Consider the following 26,462-nt stretch of genomic DNA (forward strand, 5'->3'; position numbering starts at 1 on the left):
TCTATTTTGTCAGATATGAGAATGGCTACTCCAGCTCGTTTTTCTTTTCTGTTTGCATGGTAAATCCTTAGGTTGCGGCTAGTGTTTTTGTTTGTTTGTTTTCTCTTCATGAATGCCATTTTTATTATACTAGTAGGTTTAGATTTTTCTTGGGTTTTTATGGCAGTGGTAGTTATTTTTCAGGAACCAAACCCAGTACTCCCTTGAGAATTTCTTGTAAGGGTGGTCGTGTGGTGGTGAACTCCCGCAGTTTTTGTTTGTCTGAGAAATATACTATTTGCCCTTCATTTCGGAAGGATAGCCTTGCAGGGTAGAGTTCTCTTGGCTCACAATCTCTGTCTTTTAGTATTTTGAATATATCATCCCATTCCTTTCTGGCTTTTAGGGTTTGTGATGATGTTTTTTATTATACTTCCTTTCGAGCTTCCTCTTTTAGTTAGTTCTCTGATCCTTTTGTAATCTATAGGGAGAATGTTCCTTAGGAGTTTGGATCTAACTAGCTGTGACTCTGAGTGTATTTAGTATTAATCTGATGAAAACTATGCTTTAAGTAAACAAGAAATACAAATAAATACATAAATATTTATGAATCAAATTGCTTATTAGCAGTTTGAGAGGAGGGACAAGGTATCTATAATAATTTGAATATATTTAACAATTTAAGGAACACAACACATAGATCATCTTATATAATCTTCAAAATAAACCTATGAGGTAGTTATTATCAAGCCCATTTTGTAAAGGAGGAACTGAGGTTCAAACAGAGTTAAGTTCACAAAACCAGTAAATAGTAGAACTAGATTTATAAGACAAAGCAGTCTGTCACCAAATCCAATTTCATGAAAACAACTAAGAGCACAGCCCTACTAGTGGTCAGAGATGGGAATTTTGTCAAGTCTTTCTTCCAAAAGCAAACTGGAATCCAAACACTAATTAAGCAGCTGGATTCACTTTTATGTCAGAGTTTCAACCACATTATGCTAATTACTTTATGTTAGAAGAAGTAGAGCTAGACTTTTTTAGTTGCTGGAATTGTTAAATTTGGTTAGATTTGTCATTCAAGAATGAAATATGTTCTTTAAATACACTATGGTGGCAGTCATATAGAATTCGTGTAAATTTCTTCTACATTCATTAGCATAGAAAAATGTCCGTAATATGCTGTAAAGTGAAAATAACAGATTAAAAAACAGTATGTGAAGTATGGTTCCGTGTGTGTGTGTGTGTGTGTGTGTGTGTGTGTCTATGCATAGAAAATAATTTGGGAGAGACAGAGAAAGAGAAAGAAAGAAACAACAATCACAGTAATACACTGAACTTTTAGAAAGAGAGAAAAGAGCCGTGGTTACTAGAGGTGGAAAAGGGGAGGGGAGGGGGAGAGGGTGGGGGGCTAATGAGGAATTGGTTAAGGGACACAAAGCATGATTGCATATTATATTGATGAATAAGCTAACTATTCCTGATCTAACCACCACACATTGTACACAATTATTGAAAATCAACATTGTACCCCATATGTATGTATTATAAGTTATCTTTTTTTTAAAAAAGGAAAGAAATATATAAACTTTCTTATATCTAAAAAAAAAGAAAAGAATTTGGAATGCTGTACACCAAATTTTCTTGCGTGTGTAAGATTAGTTGTGGTTATCTCTGGATGGGGGGAGTATAAGTATATAAATTTATATTTACTTATTTTAATTTTAAAAATAATATGATAGAGGCAGCTGTTTGGCTGATTTTGTTGTTGTTTTTAATATTTCTTTCATTTTTTTTTTTTTTTAAAGACAACCGGTAAGGGGATCTCAACCCTTGACTTGGTGTTGTCAGCACCACGATCTCCCAAGTGCGCCATGGGCCAGCCCTTGTTTTTAATATTTCAACCAAGGTCCCAGTATCTCACAGTCATAAAACACAAATGTGTGCATTCTTCCCTGAAAATCTGTCACCAAAGAGCTGAAGGGGGGCAGTAAGCATAACATCTAACATGACTCATGAAGGCAGTTTATGTCTACAGCAACCTGACTTTTAAAAAGCCATTTCTACTCACCCTACAAGGTCTCCATCACTGTAAGGAGGTGACAGATGATTACACTGATGGCTGTCACACAACCAAGGGGACATATTTGTGTCTGTAAAAGAAAGGATGATGACAGATGTGATAAAAAGAGAGTAACTATGAATATTGGTGGTGCCAAAATGATCTGTTCGGGCCAGCCCGGTGGCGCACTGGAGAGTTCGGATCCCATGTGGAGACCGGTTCCCGCTCACTGGCTGAGCGTGGTGCGGGCGCAACTCCGAGGGTTGCGATCCCGTTACCAGTCAGTAAAAAAAGACAAAAAGAAAAAAAAAAAAAAAAGATCTGTTGCTTTCAGTCCCCCTTCTTTTTTTTCAATTGAAACATAATTGGTTATATATATATTTGGGGTACAGATTTGAATATCAGTACATGTGTACAATATGTGATGATCAAATCAGGATAATCAGTATACTCATGTTTACAAAATGTAATCAATCTTTGTGACCCTTGGGCCGGCCTGTGGCTCACTTGGGAGAGTGTGGTGCTGATAACACCAAGGCCACGGGTTCGGATCCCATATAGGGATGGCCGGTTCGCTCACTGGCTGAGCGTGGTGCTGACAACACCAAGTCAAGGGTTAAGATCCCCTTACCGGTCATCTTTAAAAAAAAAAAAAAATCTTTGTGACCCTTAACTAATTTCTCACTAACCTCCTCCCTCTTTCCTACCTGTAATAACCACAGTTCTGTTCTTTTTTTTTTTTTGAAAGTTCAATGTATTATTGTGATTCTTTCTTTCTTTCCTTCCTTCCTTCCTTCCTTTCTTCTTTTCTTTCTGCTTCCATTTATGAGTGAGTATATGCAGTATTTCTCTTTCTGTGCCTGGCTTATTTCACTTAACATAATTTTCTCTGAATTCATCCGTTTTACTGCAAATGGCAGAATTTCACTGAACCTTTAACCTTTATTGGTTCATTTAGTAATCATAATCTCAGTTGCAATGCCTATGGCTATAAAACTGTAGAGAGAACTAAACTCTAACAAAAACATAACAACTTGGACTTGAACTACAAAGTGCTCAAGTGAGGAAGGTGGTTTCTTCATTTTTCTCTTGTTTATTTGCTTTTGATGGAGTTCAGAACACACTGCCCCCAAATATGGCAGATTTCCATATCAAATATTTTAAGCTGAAGGAATTTGAAGAATGACATTTGCAGGAAGGACTTTTTGACCTTCCCCTGAAGCAGGTCATAAAACCCTCATTTGAAAGGTGCCCTTCCTATACCCAGAAGAGAGGAACATCATTATTTCCAAAGACCAGGAGTACAGAGAGGAATCTGAATAAACAGGCTTTGCTAAGTTTCCCCGAGTTTATTACACTTAGTTCACACTTTTTCTTTGCCCTATCATATTTCTCCACAACTTTCCACTCTTCATCAAACCTAGCATAAAAACATTCAGTTTTGACCACTTCTTGGTCTTCATTTCCTTGTGAAGTTTCCCATATCACATAAAACTTATATTAAATAAATTTGTGCACTTTTCTCTTGTTAATCTGTCTTTTGTTACAAGGGCTCCAGCCAATAACCTAAAACAGGTAGAAGAAAAAGATATTTTTTCTTCCCTACACTTTTTTAAATGAAAAATTTTTCAAAAATACAAATTTTTCTTGCAAAGATCACAGCATGTTTGTGAAGCATGAGAGGACCACCCAGCAGCTCAGCAAGCCTAACTTACACATCCACGGTGGGTAATAAGTTTTCTGAAGGATTTTCTACTGTAAGAACAGGGCAAGAAGGCTTAGTACAAAGAACATGCTGTCAGTGCCTGAAGGAAGAAAAGAAAGTCCTTAAAAGGGACACAGCTGAATTCCATCCCTTCCCAGCAATTTATTTAAGACATGGTGTTATTTGAAAAATAAATTTTTGCATTTATATCAGAGACAGTTTTTAGGAAATTCTAAAGCCAAAGCTTCCATTTCACCCCAAAGCATGAAAAGATGGGTAGATGATAGATAGATAGATAGATAGATAGATAGATAGATAGATAGATAGATAGATAGAAAGGATATTGTAAGGGTCCTAGAGAACTATTTTGTTCTAACTTTTTATTTTAAAATGAGCTTTAAATATTTTGAGTAAAATTCTATTTTGTAAATGGATACATAGTTTATTTATGTTGGAAACAGGTTTTTTTTGTTGTTGCTTGATATAGCATTAAATCCAGACATCTTCTATCACACGTAATAATATCTGAATAATATCTACATTAAAATAATTTTAGAAGTCCAAATCAAGACACATATTTTTTCTATTAATTGCTGACAAAAAAATTCTAATATAAATCACCTCTTCTCAAAGTAATAGCATGAAATTATTATTGAACCAGTACTGACTTCATATTGCACCACTAATTTTGCAAATGGCCTCCTAAGTTCTCATTCCCAGTCAATATTATAAAAACTCTCTAAGACCATTCATAAGTGATAGCATTTTCTAATATTTGGCCTGAGTTTCTTTGCCTCTGAGGAAGGTACCCACTATATAACCCCCATCACCAGTGGTTTGGAGCCAAGTGGTGCACCAACTGCTATTCTCCCAGTAAAATTTGGGCCTTGGGAAAATTCTAAAACTATGTTACTTGTGTGAAGGAAAAAAAGGAAACCATGCTGGCTCATTAGCAAGGTGCACCTTCTCTCAATCTGTGAGGTTAAAAGGATAAGTAAGTATGCAGGAAAGGGTTAACTCAGCAGGCCTGAGTTGCTCAAACCCTGAACATTCCAAAAAAAAGACCTATCTTCAGAACCAGTCCTTGGCCCACTCTGGGGAGATAATTTCTAGGCCTTGGAATATTCTGCCTGATAAGATTATTTTTGTATGTCTGAGACCTTAGGCCATGCTGTCCCAGTTTGAGCAAATAAGTTTATCCTGACAATGTGATTCATGGTAAACACCTATTTTTGGTCTTAAGGGATGGGGGGAAGGGGGAAGAGGTTGGGGTGGGGGCTGGAGTCTGAGTAGCTGAAGTCAGTCAGTCATGTAGGCCCTGTATGCCTACATGACCCACCCCAATAAAAACTCTGAACAGCAAGGCTTGGTGAGCTTTCTTGGTTGGCAACATTTTGTACATGTTGTCTCATGTTGCTGGGAGAATTAGGCATGTCCATGGTACTCCACTGGGATAGGACACCTGAAAGCTTGCAACTGGTTTTTCTTGGATTTCATCCCATGCACCTTTTCCCTTTGCTGACTTTAATCTGTATCCTTTCACTGTAATAAATGTAATGGTGAATATAACAGCTTTTCTGAGTCCTGAGAGTCCTTCTAGTGAATCATCCAGCAAGAGAGTAGGCTTGGGGACTCCTCACACAGTAGGAAAACCATACCCAGGCATAAGGCCATTGCCTGCCTAGACCACTGGCTCTGCTTCCTTTGGGCACTGCACAGCCTTGCCCTGTCTCAGGCTATAAGTCAGAGAGGGGCCAGCCCATCTCCCCATCCTTTCTCTTCAGAGGACTCATAAGGATTCTGATCCTATGGCCAGATTCTCCCCAGCATGAAGATGAGGAAAGAAAAGTTAAATATTCAAACAATGTCACACAGAATATAATAAGAACTTACATTTATTGAGCACTCATTACATGCTCTTTTAATTTGCTTTATAGGTATTATCTCACTGAATATTCATACAGTTCCATGTGTTGTTAAAACATTCTCATTTTATACAAGAATGCAAGGAACATAAGGCTCAGAGAGTTAAGTTACTTGCCCAAGGTTGCCACTTGTAAGGGGCAGAGCAGAGATTCAAAATGAAGCCTGTGCTCTTCACTTATATAAAATGACACACAAAATATAAAACACACAGATATCATGAAACTAAAATACCATGGGTCTAAAAATAAAATTGCTTCTATTATGAGTAAGGACAATGTTATGATGAAGTGGAGTTTTGTATTCTCACTATGAGACAACATTTAAGGAGAGATACTCTACTACACAAACATGATTACTATGATAACAAATGTCACACAACTCTCAAAATTCCAGATTTCCTAATTATCGAATAGACCCATTTCACTCCAGTGGCTCTCAGCTCTTATGCATTCTCATTAATCATCTACCTACAGAGTTCCTACCAAAGAGGTATTGAAACAAGAAAGAGAACCTTAGACTACAAAAGCCTAAAAAATAAACAATACAAAATAATGTACACAGATCAAGATTTAAATCACTTGGAAACCAAGATATCTGAGTGGACAATATTAAAGTGTCCTACAGGAAAGCCATCATGCAGACAGCAATCAAACCAACTAGTATAAATTATACTAATTAAATTCTTACAGACCAACTTATTGTTTTGTGCCCTAATTATTAAGTACATCAACACCAAAGTAGGTAATCACAGGCAACATCTTGACAGAAATTTGGAATGGTGAGGAAACACTATGAACTAGCAGTCAGAAAATCTGGTTTCTACTCTGGCCTCCACTATTAACTATCTGTATGATCTTGGTCAAGTTACTTAATCTCTTTTGGCTTTGATTTCCTCATGTGTAAAATGAGGAATGTGAAATAGGTTTAAGGTCTTGCAGTAGATCGAATGTCTCCCCAAACTCACTGAAGATTAACCCCCACTGTAACTGCTGAGGATGGGAAATCCTATCATGGTAATTGAAAGGGGAGGACTTGAAGAGGTGATTAGATTATGAAGACCATGCCCTAGTAAATGGATTAGTAAATTGACGATTTAATGGTGGTCATGGGCATGGTCAGAGGGTTTTAAAAGGAGGAGTGAGGAGTTAACTCTCTCTGCTCCACCATTCTACCATGTGAGACTTCTGAATCACTGTCACCAAAACAAGGCTGTCAACAGATGTGTCCCCTGGACTTTGGATCTCCCAGCCTCTGAAACTATAGGCAATAAATTGCCTTTTTTTTTTTTTTTTTTTTTTTACAAATTACCCAGTTCTAAGTATTTATATTATAAGCAACAGAAATGGACTAATACAGGTCTCTTTCAGCTTGAATAAGGTTTTTTAAAAACTGTATTATGACTTTACAATATTAAAACTTAATCATGTTGGGCCGGCCCCGTGGCTCACTCAGGAGAGTGTGGCGCTGGGAGCACAGCCGCACTCCCGCTGTGGGTTTGGATCCTATATAGGGATGGCCAGTGCGCTCACTGGCTGAGCGCAGTGCGGGCAATACCAAGCCAAGGGTTGCAATCCCCTTACCGGTCACAACACAGAAAAAAAAAAAAACTTAATCATGTTAATGATTTTATTTCAGGAAATATATTACATAATCAGAGAGAACCAGATGGGCATCTTTGCAAAGATGCAGGCAAAGAGCATCTGCAGAGCAATATTTTGGGGGAGGAGGATATATCTATGCAAATATGTAATTACCTATGCATTTCATTAATAATATTGTTTATGAAGAAATCAGTATATATATATTTCTCAAAGAATCTATACTTTGTAAAAGATACTGGCACTATCAGACCTACAAGAAATACTAGGGAAGTATTTCAGGCTAAAATAAAAGAACTTAGGGAATAACTTGAATGCAAATAAAGAAATAAAAAACACTCAAAGATAGCTACATAGGTAAAACCAAAAGACACTATAAATTCATTTTTTGTTTGTAATTTTTTTTCCTCCTATCTAATTTAAAAGACAACTGCATAAAGCAATAATTATAAATCTGTGTTGATGGTCACAGGATGTATAAAATGTAATTTGTATGACAATAACAGCACAAAGGAAGGAGAATGGAGCTATATAGAAGTGAAATTTTTATGTACTATTGAAATTAAGCTGGTAATAACCAAACTAGATTGTTACAAATTAAGACATTAATTATAACAATTCTAAAGTTTATATGAAACTACAAAAGACCCTGAATAGCCAAAACAATCTCGAGAAAGAAGAACAAAGCTGGAGACATCACATTTCCTGATTTCAAAATATATTACAAAGCTACAGTAATTAGAACAGTATGGTTATAGCATAAAAACAGACATATAAACCAATGAAAGAGAATAGAAAGACCAGAAATAAACTCACACATATGTGATCAAACTGATCTTTGACAAAGATGCCAAGAATACACAATGGAGAAAGAACAGTCTTCAACAAATGATGTTGGGAAAACTGGATATCGATATGCAAAAGAACGAAATTAGACCCTTATCTTAGACTACGCAAAAACCAACTAAAAATGGATTAAAGACTTACATGTAAGACCTAAAACTGTAAAATCCTGGAAGAAAATTTAGGTGGAAAGCTTCAAGACATTGGTCTTGGCAATGATTTCAAGGATATAACTCCAAAAGCAGAAGCAACAAAAGTTTGACGAGTGGAATTACATCAAACTAAAAAGTTCTACACCACCAAAAACTAATCAATGAAGTGAAAATGAAATCTACAGACTAGGAGAAATTATTTGCAAATCATATATCTGATAAGAGGTTAATATCCAGAATATATAAGGAACTCCTATAATTCAAAAGCAAAAAACCCCCCAAATAATACAACTTAAAAATGGGCAAATGACTTGAAGTTCTCCAAAAAAGACATACAAATGGCCCACAGTATATGAGAAGATGCTCAATCTCACTAATCATCAGGGAAATGCAAATCAAAACCACAAACAATGTCACCTCATACCTCTTAAGATGGCTATTATCAAAAAGACAAGAGATAGATGTTGGTGAGGGTGTGGAGGAAAGGGAACACTTGTATACTGTTAGTGGGAATGTAAATTGGTACAGCTATTAAAAACAATATGAAGGATCCTCCAAAGAAATTATATAAAATAGAATCGCCACATGATCCAGCAATTCTGCTTCTGGGCTATATATAAAAGAATGAAATCAGGATCTTAAAGAGATATCTGCACCACCGTGTTCATTGCAGCATTATGCACCATAGGCAAGATATGGAAACAGCCTAAGTATCCATTAACAGATGAACAAAAAAGGAAAATATGATATATACGTACATTGGAATACTATTCAGCCTTATAAAAGAAAGAAATCCTGCCATATGCAACAACATGGACAAATCGGGAGGACATTATGCTAAGTGAAGTAAGCCAGTCACAGAAGTACAAACACTGCATGATTCTACCTATGTAAGATATCTAAAATAGTCAAATTCATGGAAACAGAGAATAGAATGGTGGTTGCCAGGAGCTTAAGGACAAGAAAATGGGGAATTGTTATTCAACAGGTATAAACTTTCAGTTATGCAAGATGAATAATATCTAGAAACCTGTTCTAAAACATTGTGCCTATACTTAATTCTGTACTGCACACTTAAATTTGTTAAGGGGCCGGCCTGTGGCTCACTCGGGAGAGTGCGGTGCTGATAACACCAAGGCCACGGGGTCGGATCCCATATAGGGATGGCCGGTTGCTCACTGGCTGAGCGTGGTGCTGACAACACCAAGTCAAGGGTTAAGATCCCCTTACCGGTCATCTTTTAAAAAAAAAAAAAAATTTGTTAAGGGGCCGGCCTGTGGCTCACTCGGGAGAGTGCGGTGCTGATAACACCAAGGCCACGGGGTCGGATCCCATATAGGGATGGCCGGTTGCTCACTGGCTGAGCGTGGTGCTGACAACACCAAGTCAAGGGTTAAGATCCCCTTACCGGTCATCTTTTAAAAAAAAAAAAAAAAAAATTTGTTAAGAGGGTGGATCTCATATTGTGTTCTTAGTATAATTAAAAAATAAATCTTAAAAATATGTTAATTGGAATGTCTGGGGATAACATTAATAAAATAGCTCTAAAAATATATAGTAAAAGAAATAACAAGAGAATTTAAATTTACACTAGAAAATATCCATTTAACACAAAAGAAGGCAGTGATGGAGGAATAGATGAACAAAAAAGACCTGACACATAGCAACAAATAACAAGATGGCAGATATCAACCCTACCTTAACAGTAATTGCAATAACTGTAAATGGATTAAACACTCCAATGAAAAGTTAGAGACTGAAAGAATGGATTTAAAAACATGATTTAACTATATGTTGTCAACAAGAGACACACTTTAGATTCAAAGACACAAACAGGTTGAAAGTAAAACTATGAAAAAATATATACCATGCATACAGTAACCAAAAGAGAGGTGAAGTGGATATATTACTATGAGAAAATAGATTTTAATACAAAAAACTTTACTAGAGACAAAGAAAGACATTATAATAATAAAGGGTCAATCCATTGAGAAGTAATAACAATTATAAATGTATATGCACCTAAAATAGAATGCAAAAATACATGAATTAAAAACTGATAGTTGGGCCAGCCCATGGCTCACTTGGGAGAGTGCGGTGCTGATAACACCAAGGCCATGGGTTTGGATCCCTCTATAGGGAGGGCCGGTTAGTTCACTTGGGAGAGGGTGGTGCTGACAACACCAAGTCAAGGGTTAAGATCGCCTTACCAGTCATCTTAAAAAAAAATAAAAACTGATAGAACTAGAAATAGTAGTAATAGACAATAGAAATAGACAATAGTTGAAGAAAAGTAGAAATAGACAATAGTTGGAGACTTCAATACCCCAAATAAAGATTAGAGCAGAAGGGGCCGGCCTGTGGCTCACTCAGGAGAGTGTGGTGCTCATAACACCAAGGCCATAGGTTTGGATCCTATATAGGGATGGCTGGTTTGCTCACTGGCTGGGCATGGTGCTGACAACACCAAGCCAAGGGTTAAGATCCCCTTACTGATCATCTTAAAAAAGAAAAAAAGATTAGAGCAAAAATTAATGAAATAACAAACAGAAAAACAAAACCAAAAGTTGGCTCTTTAAAGAGACTGACATAATTGACAAAGTTTTGACTAGCCTATTTCAGTGTTAGGCTCGAAAAATCATTGCCTCAGGGCCAAGATCCACAGCTAAGAAAGATTAAAAGGAAAAAAGCTTCCAAGTTTGGGCTCTGTGAAAAGGATGCTACATCCCATCTGGGTCTTTTCAGCCATACCTATCCTTGAATCTCATCAGCAACTGCAAAGGACACCAATGTGGGCTTTGAAAGACAACAATCTTGAACAGAGAGCTGTAATGCTGGAGAATGAAAAAGGTGTTTTGTTTATATCCTCATCCCTTCTCCCTTGACAAACAAAGCCCAGGAACCGTGTAATTTGCATACTGAGGTATAACTATGTTGTCTCTATTGTAAAACCTGAAAACTTCTAAAGAAATATAAATTTACAGAAGGCCAGTTGTTGCACTAAGGATACTTCAAAAAGTCCATGAAAAGATTTATATTACCTTTAATTCCATTTTTCCACTACCTTTTTGAAGTACCCTCATATGTGCATAGTGGTTAAAGAATGCTGACTCCAGGGTCAAAAAACCTCGGGCTACAGTCCAACTCAGATGTTTTCTGAATATGTGACTTCATGCAAGTTTTTACCCCTTCTCTGCCTCAGTTTCCTCATCTGTAAAAGAGAGATAATATTGCTTTCCTTATAAAGTTAATAGATTAAATGAGGCAATCCATTTAATCTGTGCATGTAAATAAATAATGTTTATCTGAAAACATCCCTAACTTCATTGACAAAATCTCTAAGAATAATACGTCACTCATGAATGTTTGACCAAATTTGTATTTGCAAATGGTACTAATTTCACTCAGTTTTATTAAAGTACTACTTTCAAAATGCAAGGTACCCCTTATTTCTTGGTTTCCAATATTTTGTGCATAAAGTATATTTACCTTATTCCTTAGCCTTGATGTGTTCTCTGGACTTTGGACTTCCTAGCCTCAGAAACTGTAAGCAATAAATTTCTTTTCCTTTATAAAATACCCAGTCCCATGTATTTTTCTATAAGCAAGAGAAACAGACTAATAGAGAAAATTGGTACCAGAGAAATGGAGTGTTGCCTATAACAAATACTTGAAAATGTGGAAGTGGCTTTGGAGCTAGGTGTTGAGGCAAGGCTAGAGGAATTAAGAGGAACAGCCTAGAAAAAGCCTAGATGCTGGTGAAAGCGTAGAAGACAAGAAAATCAGGGAAAGTTTGGAATATTTTAAAGACTGCTTAAATGGTGGTCACCAGAATGGTCATGGAAATATGGACTGTAAAGACCATCCTAAGGAGGTCTCAGATAGAAATAAGAAGTTTATTGGAAACTGGGGCAAAGATCACTCTTGCTGTGAACTGGCAAGGAATCTGGCTGCATTCTGTTCATGCCCAAAAGTTTTATGGAATGTGGAACTTCAAGGTGCTGACCCTGGGATTTGGCAGAAGAAATTTCTAAGCAGCAAAGCACTCATGAAACTGCATGCCTACATGTGACTGTCTATGCTGAGTTGTGGCAGGAAAGGCATGAGGTAAAGCCAGAATGTATAATTCAAAAGAAAGCAGAGAGCAAAAACTTGGAAAACTTTCAGCCTGGCCACAAAAGCAAGGGTATAGCCCAGGGCACTTTGCTAAGGAGATTAGTACTGAAAAAAAAGGGGATTATCAGGAGAAGGGAAAAAAAGACCTTGAAGGCATTACAAAGATCTTCAAGCTGCATCTTCCATTACAGGCCCAGAGACTTATGGAGACAGAATGGTCTCAGGGAACAGGCTTGACGCACCCTCCATGGACTCACTGCCCAGGGCCACCTCAGGAAAATGCTTCTAGCATCTGCGTGGTGTTAAGTTTGCAGGCTCACAGAATGCTAGAGCTGTGGAGGCTTGGGAGCCTCTACCCTAATTTCAAAGGATGTATGGAAAAGCCTGGGGACTCAGGAAAAGATAAGTCACAGGGGCACAGTCACTGCATAGAACCTTTGCTAGAGCAATGCCAAGTGGAAACATGGGGTCAGGGATGCAGCAGAGAAACACCATCAGCGCCACATTTAGTGGAGCCTTGAGAGCAGGACTGCCATGGAGACCCCAGATCTGGAGAGCTACCAGCATGCAACGCCAGCCTATGAGAGCTGAAGCATGGCTTCAGAATGGAAAGCCATAAAGAGGAGCTGCCTGAAGACTTGGGGATTCAAACTCCACACCAGCTTGCAGAGGACTTTGAACATGGAGTCAAGATATGTGATTTGCCAGCTGTAAGATTTAATGCCTGCCCTGCTGGGTTTCAGACTTGCTTAGGACCTGTTATCGCATTCTTTTGGCCTATTTCTCCCTTTTTGAATGGGAATGTGTCCTCTAAGTTTGTCCCACCATTGTATTTTGGAAGTAGATTACTTGTTTTGATTTCATAGATGGAAACTTTGAACTTTGGACCCTTGATTTGAAACAAATTAAGACGTTGGAGATGAAATGAAGGCATTTGTGTGTGAAAAGGCCATGAGTTTTGGGAGGCCAGGGCAGAATGCCTTGGGTTCAATATTCCCCCAAAACTTAATCCCCACTGCTGAGGATGGGAAATCATATTATGCTAATTGAAAGGTGGGGCCTTGAAGAAGTGATTAAGTTGATGGTTTAATGGTGGTCATGGGCATGGTTCTGAGGGTTTTAAAATGAGAGGGCATGAGGAGCTATCTCTTTCTCTCTGCTCAGCCATTTCCTGCCATGTGTGACCCCTGGATTGCTGTAAAGCCACCACTAAAGAAGTCCCTCACCAGATGTGTTCCCTGGACTTTAGACTTACCAGCCTCTGAAACTGTAAGCAATAAATTTTGGGTTTTTTAATAAATTTTTAAAAAAGAACAATAATTTTCTTTCAAAATTCACTAAATCGCCTAAATCCAAGTGCCCTAATTTGAAAAGAGGAGATAATATCAATCTTACAGATTCATGGTGGGCCCTAATTGACTTACTATATGTGAATAAAGGTTATTAATAACAACTAACATGTATAGGTCTTACCATGTTCCAAGCACTATTTTAAGTATATTAAATTTATCGATCTATTTAATCTTCCCAACAACTCTATAAGGAAGGTGCTGTTATCTCCATTTTACAGATGAGAAAATTCAGAGAGGAGGTTAAATAACTTGACCAAGTCTTCACAGGTGCAAAGTAAAAGCTGAATAAAAATGTATTAATAAATGGCCAAATGTATATGGCTGATAATTCAGAAACAAAATAGACAGCTTATGTTGAATATTTAACAAATTTTTATTGACATTTGTTGGGAAAACAGAATAATTTAATCAGGGCCCCTCACCTCAGGTCCACTTGGGGGTGGTACAGCGCATTCTTTGTTAATAAGTTGTGTGTGGGTGGAGTTCATGCACATGCATGGTGCTGTGGCTTGGGTGGCGTCTACTGCCTCAGGCAGCCGCCGCATGCAGCCATCATATGCAGCCATGCTCTCAGACCTATGGTTCCAAGGACCTTTTGGCCAGTTACCTAGCTCATAGACCAGTATGTGAGGGGTCTGGTGACCCAGCCTGGCATGTAAGGGGCCTGGGGACCCAGCCTGGTGTGTGAGGGGTTTGTGACCCAGTCTGTGAACAGGCTTGAGGTTTCCGTGAGCTCCAGATCCAGCCCTAGCTTGACAATTGGCCCAGTTGGCAGGATTACGGGCAGGTAAAAGAGTGCTACAATTGTCATAGTCGGTGCAGGATTATGGGCAGGTAAAAGAGCACAACAATTGGCGTAGTTGATAGGATTCCAACATTAGGAGAGTGCTACAATTGGCATAGTCTGTGAAAGGATTCTGAGCCAAAAGCCCTTGGAAGAAGGAGGAAATGTAGCTACTTGTGAATATGCTCTGCCCTATGGCCACCTTCCTGTTGACCAGAGCCTGGCTACTGCTCACTATGCTGCAAACTGATTGAGATTTGCAGCAGAAAGCAGAGTTGTTGGAAGCAAAGGTGATTATCCAGGAGAATGGCATGCAGCAACTGGCCACTCCTGCCTCTCATACCAGGTAAGATGACCAACCCAGTGGTGAGTTCAGGGAGACCATGCATCTCTAGGCACGACCTGTTGTGTATGAGAAATTGAAACACGAGCAGCCTATGGGACTAGACAGACAACCAGTGGGCAATCCAGGCTGAACTGGTTGACGTGGGGAGACAGTAAAGCAGCAGAAACGGGGAGAGCCCCTGGCTGCTGCAGCTATGGAACCTAGGGGTGGATGGTGTAACATACTCTAGAGACGATATAGTAAACGCACGTCACGTTTGTCTGAAGACAGAAGGCTCGGAGGGTGCCACTTAAAACAGATGGCTAGCCAGGTGCTGTAGAAACCCAAGAAAGCAGATGGCCCGACAGGTGCCATATAAACCCAAGAAAAGAGTGACTGAGTGAATGCAGTTGTTCCAACTGTGGACGAACGCTGCAGAACTGCCGGAGACTGTGAGTGAATAGCCGGTGTAAGCCAAGCTGATTCAAGTAATTCAGGAGTTGGGGATGGGGCAGCTAGATGCTAATAGCCAAGACAATGAAAAGGCCCTGAAGGCATTTCAGAAGTTTGGGAGGGTCCCCCATCCATCACAGGCCCTGGGGCCTAGGAGAACTGAGTTATCCCAGAGGACAGACCTGGGGCGCAGCTGCCCCTGGGAAACTGCTCCCCACATCCCAGCCACTCTGGCTGGAGCAATCCTGCCTCAGCCCCTTCCGAAGAAAAAAAGCTGAAAACCTTGGTGGCATTCACGTTGTGTTAAGTTTCCAGGCCAGCAGTATGTGAGAGCAGTGGAGACCTAGATTTCAGAAGATGTATGAAAAAGCCAGGGGACTCAAGTGGAGACCTGCTGCAGGGGTGGAGCCACTGCGGAGGTCATCTACAGAGCAATGTGGAACAGAAAAGTGGGGTCGGAGCCCCCATAGAAAACCCCCACTGAGGAAATGTCTAGTAGAGTCAGGATGGTGGGACTGCCACCAGGAGCCCAGAACTGTGGAGCTGCTGGCAATGTGCAGCACCAGCTTGGAAAAGCTGCAGGCACCAGGGCAGCTCAATGGGCTGCACTTGGCGGAGCTGTAGGAGCGAGGTTGCCCAATGCTTTAGGGGTCCAGGTGCCCCAGTGTGCTTAACGTTTGCCCTGTTTGGGTTTTGGATTTGTTTGGGGCCTGTTTTTCCTTTTTATTCCTCCCTTCTGGAATGGGAATGTGTACCCAATTACCCAAGTCTGTCCCACTGTATCTTGGAAGTAGATAGACTTGTTTATGACTCTTTACAGGTTCACAGCTGAAAGGAGTTTTGCCTTTAGTTTCAGATGAGACTTTGGACTTTGTACTTTTGAGTTGGTGCTGCAACAAGCTAAAGACTTTTGGGACTGGGATGGAATGTGTAATGTAAGGGTCATTTATCCTCACTAAGGGAACATCGTGGAAGATTCTGAACGTGTAGATTGTACGGCGAGGGACCCTGAAGGGGTGGATTGTTGGGAAAATAGAATAATTTAATGAGGGCCCCTCACCTCGGGTACGGTTGGGAGTGGTGTGGTGCATTCTTTGTAAATAAGTTGTGTGTGGGTGGAGTTAGTGCGCACGTGCAGTACTGGGGCTTGGCTGGCATCTACTGCCTTAGGTGGCTGCCACATATGGCCATGCTCTCGGACCTATGGCTCCAAGGACCTTTTGGCCGGTTACGTAGCCCATAGACCTGCATGTGAGGGGTCTGGTGACCCAGTCTGGTGTGTGAAGGGTTGGCGACCCAGTCTGTGAACGGGCTTGAGGGGTCTGTGAGCTCCAGACCTAGCCCTAGCTCGACAATTGGCTCAGCTGCCAGGATTATAGGCTGGTAAAAGAGCGCTACAATTGGCGTAGTCGGTGAAGGATTACAGGCAGGTAAAAGAGAACAACAACTTTCATCTCCATTACACTGATAATTGAGACTTGTTGGCTGGTTACTCCTAGATCTAATTTTTAAGTGTTTCAGACACAACAACTTTCATCTCCATTACATTGATAATTGAGACTTGTTGGCTGGTTACTCCTAGATCTAATTTTTAAGTGTTTCAGATATGGATTTCAAATGGAACTTTCCCAAGGGCAAGCAGAAAATATTATTTTTAAAAACTTTAACAGGAAAAATAGTAGAGCATAATGAATATCCCTGTACCTCCACTCAGCAAATACTTTGCCACATGTGTGTAGTGGATTGAATGTCCCCCCAACTCAAACTCACTGAAGCTTGAGTTGTGTACCCCAAGTTTTATGTTTTAGAAATTTGGCCTCCAATGTGACTGTCAAGAGTATGGGAAATCCTATTATGGTAATTGAAAGGTGGGGCCTTGAGGAGGTAATTAGATTCTGAGGACCATGCCTAGTGAATGGATTAATAATGGTGGTCAGGGGTGTGATTCTGAGGGCTTTAAAAGAGGAGCACATGAGAGGTTAGTCTCTCATCTGCTCTCCATTTTCTATCATGTGAGACCCCTGGGTCACTATCACCACCACCAAGGCCTTCACAAGCCGTGTTCCTTGGATCCTGAACTTCCCACCCTCAGAAACTGTAAGCAATAAATTTAATTTTCTTACAACTTACCCATTCCAGGTATTTTGTTATAAGCAATAGAAATGGACTAATACAATGTACTTCACATTTTTTAAAAGTGCCTATGCTCACCTTCCTGAACTCATCTACTTTCACTAGAGGTAACCACTCTCCTTAGTGTTTATGAGTCCCATCAATGTTTTCAGAATGTTACCAAATATGTATGTATCCCTAAGCCATATAGCATTTTGGTCTATTTTTATCCAGCGCCTTAGACCGCTCAGCCACACTACACTCATTTTGGTCTATTTTTATATCAATAGAATTGTACTGTATATAGCTTTCTGCAACATTTTTTTTCCACTCAGCATTATGTTATTGAGATATATCTATATTGGTACAAACAGATCTAATTCATTCCATTCATTACTAGATAGTATTTATTTACCAATTCTACTATTGACAGACACTTACTTTTTTTCTATTATAAACATTGCTGTTATAAATACTCTTGAACATAATATTTCAATATTATGCACATTTGGGGCCTATACGAAGAATGGAATTGCTGAATACAACTTTATTAGATTTGACTAAATGGCTCTCCAAAATGGATGTACCAATTTATACTTCCAAGAGCAATGTAGAGCATTTCTAATTTCCTAATTCTCCACATCCTAGCAAACACAAGGTAAGGTCTGACCTTTTAATTCTGCCAATCTGATGGCTACAAAAATAATATCTCTTTTGTTGTTCTTATTTCATTTTCCTGATTTTAAGTGAGATAATCAAACATTGATTTTCTACGTAATGGACATTTCCTCTAATTCTGTATACTATAGGTAAAGGTGATGATAAAATGTGAAAAATCACTTGATTTTTTTTTAAAAAGCCCATAACAATAAATCACCCAAATATGAGGTTTTTTTTATTATACATTAATTATACATTTACCCTTTCAACTAATACACATTGAAAATCTGATATATGCCAGGCCTGGATTACAAAGATGACTAAGATATTGTGTGGAAACAGAAATGAGCCCAACTAATCATAAGGCAGTGAGGTAAATGCTATAATAGACAAAGATTCAAAATATATGCCTGGAAAAATAGCATTCATCCTTCAAGAGTCCTTCTTGTAGATTGGCCAGTTAGCTCTGTTGGTTACATCATGGTGTTATAATACCAAAGTCAAGAGTTCAGATCCCCTCACCCGCCAGCCACCAAAAAAAAAAAAAGGTCCTTGGGCCGGCCCGGTGGCGCACTCGACGGAGTGCGGCGCTTGGGAGCGTGGTGGCGCTCCCGCCGAGGGTTCGGATCCCAGATAGAGACCGGTCCGCTCACTGGTTGAGCACGGTGTGGGCGCGACACTGAGGGTTGCGATCCCATTACCGGTCATGAAAAAAGACAAAAAGGAAAAATAAAAAGTCCTTCTTGCTTCTGCAAAGTAGTAACAACTAGCATTGATTACTTGTTTTGATTTATTCACTGTGCTAAATGCATCTCATTTGATCTTCACAACAACCCTAAGAGGCAGTTACTATTACTTTCTCCATTTCACAGAAGAAGGAACTAAGACACAGAGAGGTTGAATAGTTTTTCCAAGGTGGTAGCAGAACCAGGACTAGAAGCCAGGCAGTCTGACTTCAGAATCTATAGCCTATGTTCTTAAGCATCTTACATTATTTGGGCTCCTTAATCTAATCCCTTTACTTCTTCTTCCTCCTTCCAAAGTAAAGTCAGAGGATACTATTTTGTAGTCTCATTCTAGGAATACCTCTATTGGAGATGCTACTGTTTTGAACTATTATGTTCAAGTGTCTGTTTCCTCCTTTAGAAGAGGACCATATTATTCTCTTTAGACTGCATAGCACAAAGTAGGTGTTCACTAAATATCTTAGTGAATAGACAAATGCTATGGGATCACCAAGGATAAAAGAATTGATTATAAACGTGATGATCTCAACCATCTTGAAGGAGGAAGAAATGTACACAGCAAGCAAACAGGCTAGGCTGTAAAAGAAGCGTTTGCTGCCTGTTCAAGAAGCCTCATACAGCTTGGGATGACTGGAGAGCAAATATTCACTGGGGAGGGTAGAGAGAGGGTGTTAAAGGACAAGGAGAGAGAAAGACAAAGGCTGCTGAAGGTGATAGATTTTTTTTCTCCTATAGGTGAAAAAATGGCTCTGAAAGAGTGTAAATCCACAGGAAACTTATAGGCTGCTCTGAGTTATTTGTTCTCGCACTTTCAAAATGTGCCCTCAAAAGGGCTTATGGAATAGTATTTTTACGCCAACAACAAGAACAGAATTCTAGAGAATTCTTTCAAAAGTAACTGTTAAAGAAAATGTCAGCCTTTTATAAAAGCTCTGCCCAAGCAACCTTGGAAACTTCTTGAGATGAACCATATTAAACACCTACTGAGTTCTCCAAGTGCACTTTAAGCTAACTTTTGCTGGAAAGGAAATCTCACTTGTACCGTCTCCAAAACATGTGTAGACTTCTGGTCTAATGTTTTGTTGCCGTTACCATTAATTTTTTTTCCTCCAGTGAGAGGATAGAACTTCACCTGTATATTTGCAGTTTTGGGTTTTTTTTTTCCAAAGTGTAAGTGTGACATATGACATGAATCTGGCCTAACATCCAACAAGGAGGACTGCGGCCCAGAGGCATAAAGGACTGATTTGCTTAGGGGATTTACTGAAGTCAGCAACCATGTGACAGTAAGAACAAAGACAGATTAGAAACCTGAGCCAGCTGAAAGTTACATAACAAGAAGACATACTTGAGTAGTAAAATGAGAAAAACACTGAGAATGGAAAGGGAAGTCTAAAAGTTGGCTTTAAAAAGAAGCAGCAACCTAGTAGAAAAGGAGATTAAACAGTTTATTTTTCAAAGAAGGAGGAACTAGTTCTAAAAAACAAGGCTGCCTGGCACTGACATAATGTAACTGAAGTGGTGGAGTTAGCATGGACAGGAGAATGCCCATATGTGATATAGCACAGAAATCAGGAAAATTCTACACATTGTGGTATTGAGTAAGGACCTAGTGTTCATAGAGGATGACTAGTCAGCTACAACTGTGGTTCATATTTGGTACCACTAAACCAATTCTGTCACGCCCATTTTTCACACACTCTATAGAGCTTAGTACAAATCACTGAACTATAAGAACCCTAGGATTATTCTATAAAAACTCAGAAAAAGAGGTTATTAAGGCATTTGTGTTTGCCATGATTATATTTATTTCTCAGTGAAACAATAATTTGTTAAAAGATTACCCATTTTAAAGTGCCTTAATAGGAAATACTTCTGTATTTGTCTCCTATGGCTGTTGTAACACATTATCACAAACTTGGTGGGATTAAACAGTACAATTTATTCTCTTACAGCTCTAAAGGTCAGAAGTCCAAAACGGGTTTCACTTGTCAGAAGTCCAAAATGGGTCTCTAAAATAAAAATATTGGCAGGACCACATACCTTCTGGGGGTTCTAGGGAAGACTGTTCCCTTGCCTTTTCCAGCTTCTAGAGGCTGCCCACATTCCTTGGTTCATGGCCCCTTACCATCTTCAAAACTAATAATGGCTGGTGGAGTCTTTCTCATGCTGCATTACCCTAATGGTGGCTCTTCTTCTGCTTCAAGATCCACTTTTAAAGATGTGATTACATGCAGATAATCCTGACTAACTTCCCTAATTAATTTTAAGGCCAACTGATGAACAACCTTAATTGCATCTGCAACCTTAATTCCCCTTTGCCATGTAAGGTTACATATTCACAGGTTCTGGGGATTTGGGATTTCCTTATCTTTTGAGAGTAATTATTCTGCCTAGCACAACTTCCAAAATTAAAATATATTGTGCAAGATGGACAATCAATCTATCAATATTGAAATCTTAGATTTGTTCAGCACATTTACAAACACATTCTTCTATATGTCTGAAAGGCAAACCTTGTACATAAAGTATGACCAAATAGGTTGGTATGCCTTTTTGTAGGATTCCTGGCTCAAGGACCTAAATACTTTGCACATTCTGACAGCTTAAAAAGATATATAACAACTACTGAAATTCAAAAACTATCTCTTTTTGGGGGAATAACAATATCCTAAAATCATTACTTTTTTTTTGTCAAAACAATAAATTTACACTGGAGACAGCAGAAAAAGCTGAGCATTTAGTTTTTTTAAAAAAACATTTGGTAAAGGAAATTAAAACTTTTTTTTTTCTTTTTGACCGGTAAGGGGATCACAACCCTCGGCATGGTGTTGTCTGCACCATGCTCAGCCAGTGAGCACACCAGCCATCCCTATATAGGATCCGAACCTGCGGCCTCGGCACTACCAGCGCCGCACTCTCCCAAGTGAGCCACGGGCCGGCCCAGAAATTAAAACTTTTTTAAGAGAATGGAAATAGTGGTAGTGAAGAAAAGGGCAAAGTTTTACTTCCAACTTTTACTCAAAAAAATAAGTAAATAAATTTGCACAGTGATATCAACCCACAGAGGCATTTTGAGTAGAAAAAAAATCTTTTTTTAAAAAATCTTTTCTTACAGACACGTCCTATGTCTGTAAGAAAAGCTATGATTCTTTCAGCAAAACAGGTCCACCAAGAGTCTCACCAATGTCCCTTGAGGGACAGAGAGATTCAGCAAGGGAAATAAAAACGAGGCTAGACACCTGTCCCCAAATGAGAAAGAACACACCTGGAGAGCCGCTCAGACAAAGAGAGCCAAAAGGGAAAAAACAGAATTGGAGACGAGACTGTGCTTCCAATCTGTTGCTGGTTTACAAATTAAATCTATTCCTGGAGGAAAGGGATACAGTAGCAGCATACTAAAAACTGGGGCAAGGCACGACTATGCCAGATTGTATCTCCTTCAAGGCTCTGCTCTGGTGACACTCTTTCCAGGAAGTTTCCCAGCATGCCCTGAGCTCAGTTTGGATCAAGTTACCTGCATGAGATTGCCAATCAGCCTGTACACATCTCATTAATGCATTCATTCCCTTATTCTTGTTGATCAGCTAACATACTCTAAGCACTGGTGACAAAAAAAAGGAAACAAGGTATAATAGCACTTAACAAATGGCATTTATTTACGTAGGTGTTGGCTTTCTATCCCCCCCACAACCGCTTCTAGGAAGGGGCCTGTTTCACATCCTCCGGGTCTAGCACAGAGACTAGATGCTTAATGAACAAAGGAAGAACATCAAAGCGTTATTTTTGTTAGTGGGCTACGTTCTCAAACCTGTAGCCCTTTGGGGGGGGGGGGAGAGAAGTGCTAGGCACGATGAGAATGTGAAAAGCATGTTTATTCGGAGTGGAAACAGCAATCCACACCTTCGCAGCACGCACTAAAAGACAGTACAAGAGTCCAGGACGAGATGGCGAAGGTCTTCCTCCTCCTTCCCGCGTGCACGACCGCTGGGATTGGAGGCTCAAGACTGGGGGGTTCTAGGGGCGCTCCCGAGCCCGCCCGCCCGCGCTCCTCACCAGGTCAATGGCCACGACGTCCCGCAGCGCCACGACCCGCCGGATGGACCTGGGCGGGTTCTCGGTCAGGTAGATGAGCCGGTCGCTCAGCACCACGTACTTGAAGGTGTGCTTCTCCGAGTCGGACACCACGATGCACGGCTCGTAGGCGCGGACGGCGTCGTACACCTCGGGCGGCAGATGCCGCCGCAGGAAGGCATCCAGGCGGTTGTTTGTGAGCGCTGGGAAGCCCTTCCACTTTGTCTCTTTTTAAAAAAAAATAATTTAAGTAAATAAGAATTTGTAGAGAAGTAATTTGATGTATTATGAATATCCACTTCATAACCCAAATATGGACTCATATATTCATAGTTAATTCAATGGGTTATAATATGTTCCCATTGTTACTTATTTTCATAGTTAACATTCTACCAATTAGTCTGATCAATTCCTTATTCAAGCTGGATTCTAATACATGCTCCTAAGATGAGAAAGGCACAACAACAGAAACTTGCCCCAGGTGAGAACTTCCATTTTTATTTCAAATCTTAGAAAAGGCATTATCTCACTCTCCCAAAGACCGGATAATGAAAATCCTGGGTCAAATTTGATATTCTTTTTGATCATTTATATTCTCCTTTTCTTCATATTTTACTATTGTTGTGAGCAATTTCACCTCCTTTGTGGAAAGAGGGTATAAATATTACAACCCATAAACAGATATTGTAGACAAAACTGCTACAAAGGGAAAGAAATGTTTGGATCTGGCTACACTTAAGTCCAAGATCATCCCGAGGAACTCAATAAAAGCAAAGAAACAGAAACAGTATTTCTTTTCTTGGATAGAATATACTTGGTGAGTAAGGAGGGAAGTGCCACCTGCTGGCAAAGTCTTAAGTGACCTAGCATTTAATGTTTTCTTAGGATCTGATCATACATCTGATCCTTCATAACTTCATAACTGGATGAAAAGTTCCTTACAAACTTTATTGATAAAGGATGCTGCATGACTATTTCCTCTAAAATAAAGACTATTCCTTATCCAAACCACTCTAAATAGAGTTTGTTGCTTCAAACCACCAGAAAGGCAAAAGCCCTTGACCTTTGCTGAATAACCACTCTTTACAAGAGCAGTTGAGAGGCAAATGACAACGTTAGAGGTGGAAAGTGAGGTCCACATAGGGAAAGAGCCTCATTCTAGGCTGCTATTCTTTGTCTCTCAGACTTCCTGCTTCATACCCATTTTCTGGGACTAAGAAACAATGAGTGGACCAGGACCAGAAAAGACAGTGTACCTGATTTATTTGCCAAGAAGCCCATCATGAACTAAGCTTAACAAACACTAAGATGAGGCACACAAAGAAATTTGACACAGGAATTGGTGGCTAAGGCGATCTCAGTTAAACTTTTAACTTTGTGGCATACAGTGAAGGCAGTACCATGGTTTCCAGGCACTCGGTGTTCCTCACTGTTGCCAAGGTAACAGCAAAATTCAGATTGTAGTAAAAGGGTTAAATAAAGAGGAACGATCACTGGATTTGGAGTCAAGAGAACTGGATTAGAGTGCTCACCCTGTTGCTCACTATCTGTCAGAGTTTCAGAAAGTCACTTAACCTTTCTGAGCCATAGTTTAATCATCTGTAAAACGAAACTAATACTTGCCCTGCCTCCCTAAAAGTTTTGATGTGAGGATCAAAAGTGATGAATTATGAACTCTATGCACATTATAGACACATGAAGGATTCATATTCCCTTATCTTTTGGTAAGCTTTATGTGGACAGTTAACCCAAATGCACCTGAGATAGGCACTTATTCCTTACCCAAACTCAAGAAGTATTTGGTACAGATCCTGTGCAATCAAACACTTACTAAATGTTTTGATAAACCTATCACAAGGAATGGAACATTACTTACCTGGAACTAATCCTCAAAGTCACTCTCCTTGACTTTTCAACAGAATAGAATGGTCTTAGGTCCAGGGATGGTCAATTCAATGAACTTGGAAAGACAATAGTTAGCAGCATAAAACTATAGAGCCAGATGACCCAGGTTCAAATTCCAGCTCTCTCAGTATGATTGAATGACTTTGGGCAAGTTGCTCTATGCTTTTGTTTCCCCATCTGTGAAATAGGAATAATAGTACCGACCCCACAGGATTTTGATGATTATTATTATTATTTTTTTTGTCTTTTTTTTTTTCCATGTCCGGCAACGGATCGCAACCCTCAGTGTCGCCCCCGCACCGGACCGGGACCAGCAATGGGATCGCAGCCCTCGGCGTTGCTCCCGCGCCTCGCTCAGCCAGTGAGCGGAAACTGGTCCGTATGTGGGATCCGAACCCTCGGCGGGAGGGCCGCCGCGCTTCCCAAGCGGTGCACTACAGCAGTGCACCACCGGGGCCGCCGCGCTTCCCAAGCGGCGCACTACAGCAGTGCACCACCGGGCCAGCCCAGGATTTTGATGATTATTAACAAAGCTTTAAAAGTACTTAGAACAGGTACCTGGAATAGAATAAACAAAGTGTTTATAGAATAGGTTCAACAAATATGTGACTTCCTGTTACATATACGAGGATACTTCAAAAAGTTCATGAAAAGGGCCGGCCCGTGGCTCACTCAGTAGAGTGTGGTGCTGATAACACCAAGGCCACGGGTTCGGGTCCTATATAGGGATGGCCGGTTTGCTCACTGGCTGAGCATGGTGCTGACAACACCAAGCCAAGGGTTGAGATCCCCTTACCGGTCATCTTTTTAAAAAAAAAAAAAAAAAAAAAGTTCATGAAAAGATTCATATTATCCTTTAACTCTATCAAATTCTTCTTTGCTGGATGCTAGTCTAACCTTTTTAACTTTAGATTAAGGCTCAAGGCAAGAATCTAATCTACACACAAACACACAAGAGAATAGTATTTCAACTTTTTGTTGTTGTTGTTTTGGCGGCTGGCCAGTTTGGCCAGTACAGGGATCCAAACCCTTGACTTTGGTGTTATAATGCCATACTCTAAGCAACTAACTGAGCTAAACGGTCAGCTCTTTTAAACGGCCAGCTCTTTTTTTTTTTTTTTTTTTTTGTTGCATTTTTAGTGGAAAAGTGACCAGTGGGCTATGTCATGAGAACCCTATAAGGATTTCAAACTAGAAGTACCCTGGGCTGGCCCGTGGCTCACTCGGTAGAGTGTGGTGCTGATAACACCAAGGCCCCGGGTTCGGATCCTATATAGGGATGGCCGGTTTGCTCAATGGCTGAGCGTGGTGCTGACAACACCAAGCCAAGGGTTGAGATCCCCTTACCAGTCATCTTTTTAAAAAAAAAAAAAAACTAGAAGTACCCTTCGGTGGGTCTAGGGATCCCAAGTGTTCCCACTCTCCCAAATTGAAACTAAAGACGGACAGTACACACAGAAAGATACTTGGAATCTGTGTTAAGTAAACAGAACCTGAATTTTTAAAGGTCTCTGATTTGGGGAGATGGAGGGGGGAAAAGGAGGAATTAGTAAAGAGACACAAAAATCAACTACATTTGTATACTGATAAATTTTTTTTTAAAAGTGTCTGATTTAGGAATCGCTTAGTGCTTCTACTTAGCATTAATGAATACTGACCATTTAAATATC

General features: G+C 39.8%; 1 long non-coding RNA gene across 1 annotated transcript in view; it reads right to left on the minus strand.

The window, feature by feature from the left end:
• The window catches only part of LOC103590119, a 46,108-nt gene extending 23,108 nt beyond the window's left edge, over positions 1–23,000 (minus strand). The window contains exon 1 of the long non-coding RNA XR_550443.1: positions 22,870–23,000. This is a non-coding gene — a long non-coding RNA (uncharacterized LOC103590119). The remainder of the gene's footprint in view (positions 1–22,869) is intronic.
• Positions 23,001–26,462: the final 3,462 nt, after the last annotated feature.

Source organism: Galeopterus variegatus, unplaced genomic scaffold, assembly GCF_000696425.1.
Source record: "Galeopterus variegatus unplaced genomic scaffold, G_variegatus-3.0.2 Scaffold771, whole genome shotgun sequence".
Taxonomy (NCBI): Eukaryota; Metazoa; Chordata; class Mammalia; order Dermoptera; family Cynocephalidae; genus Galeopterus; species Galeopterus variegatus.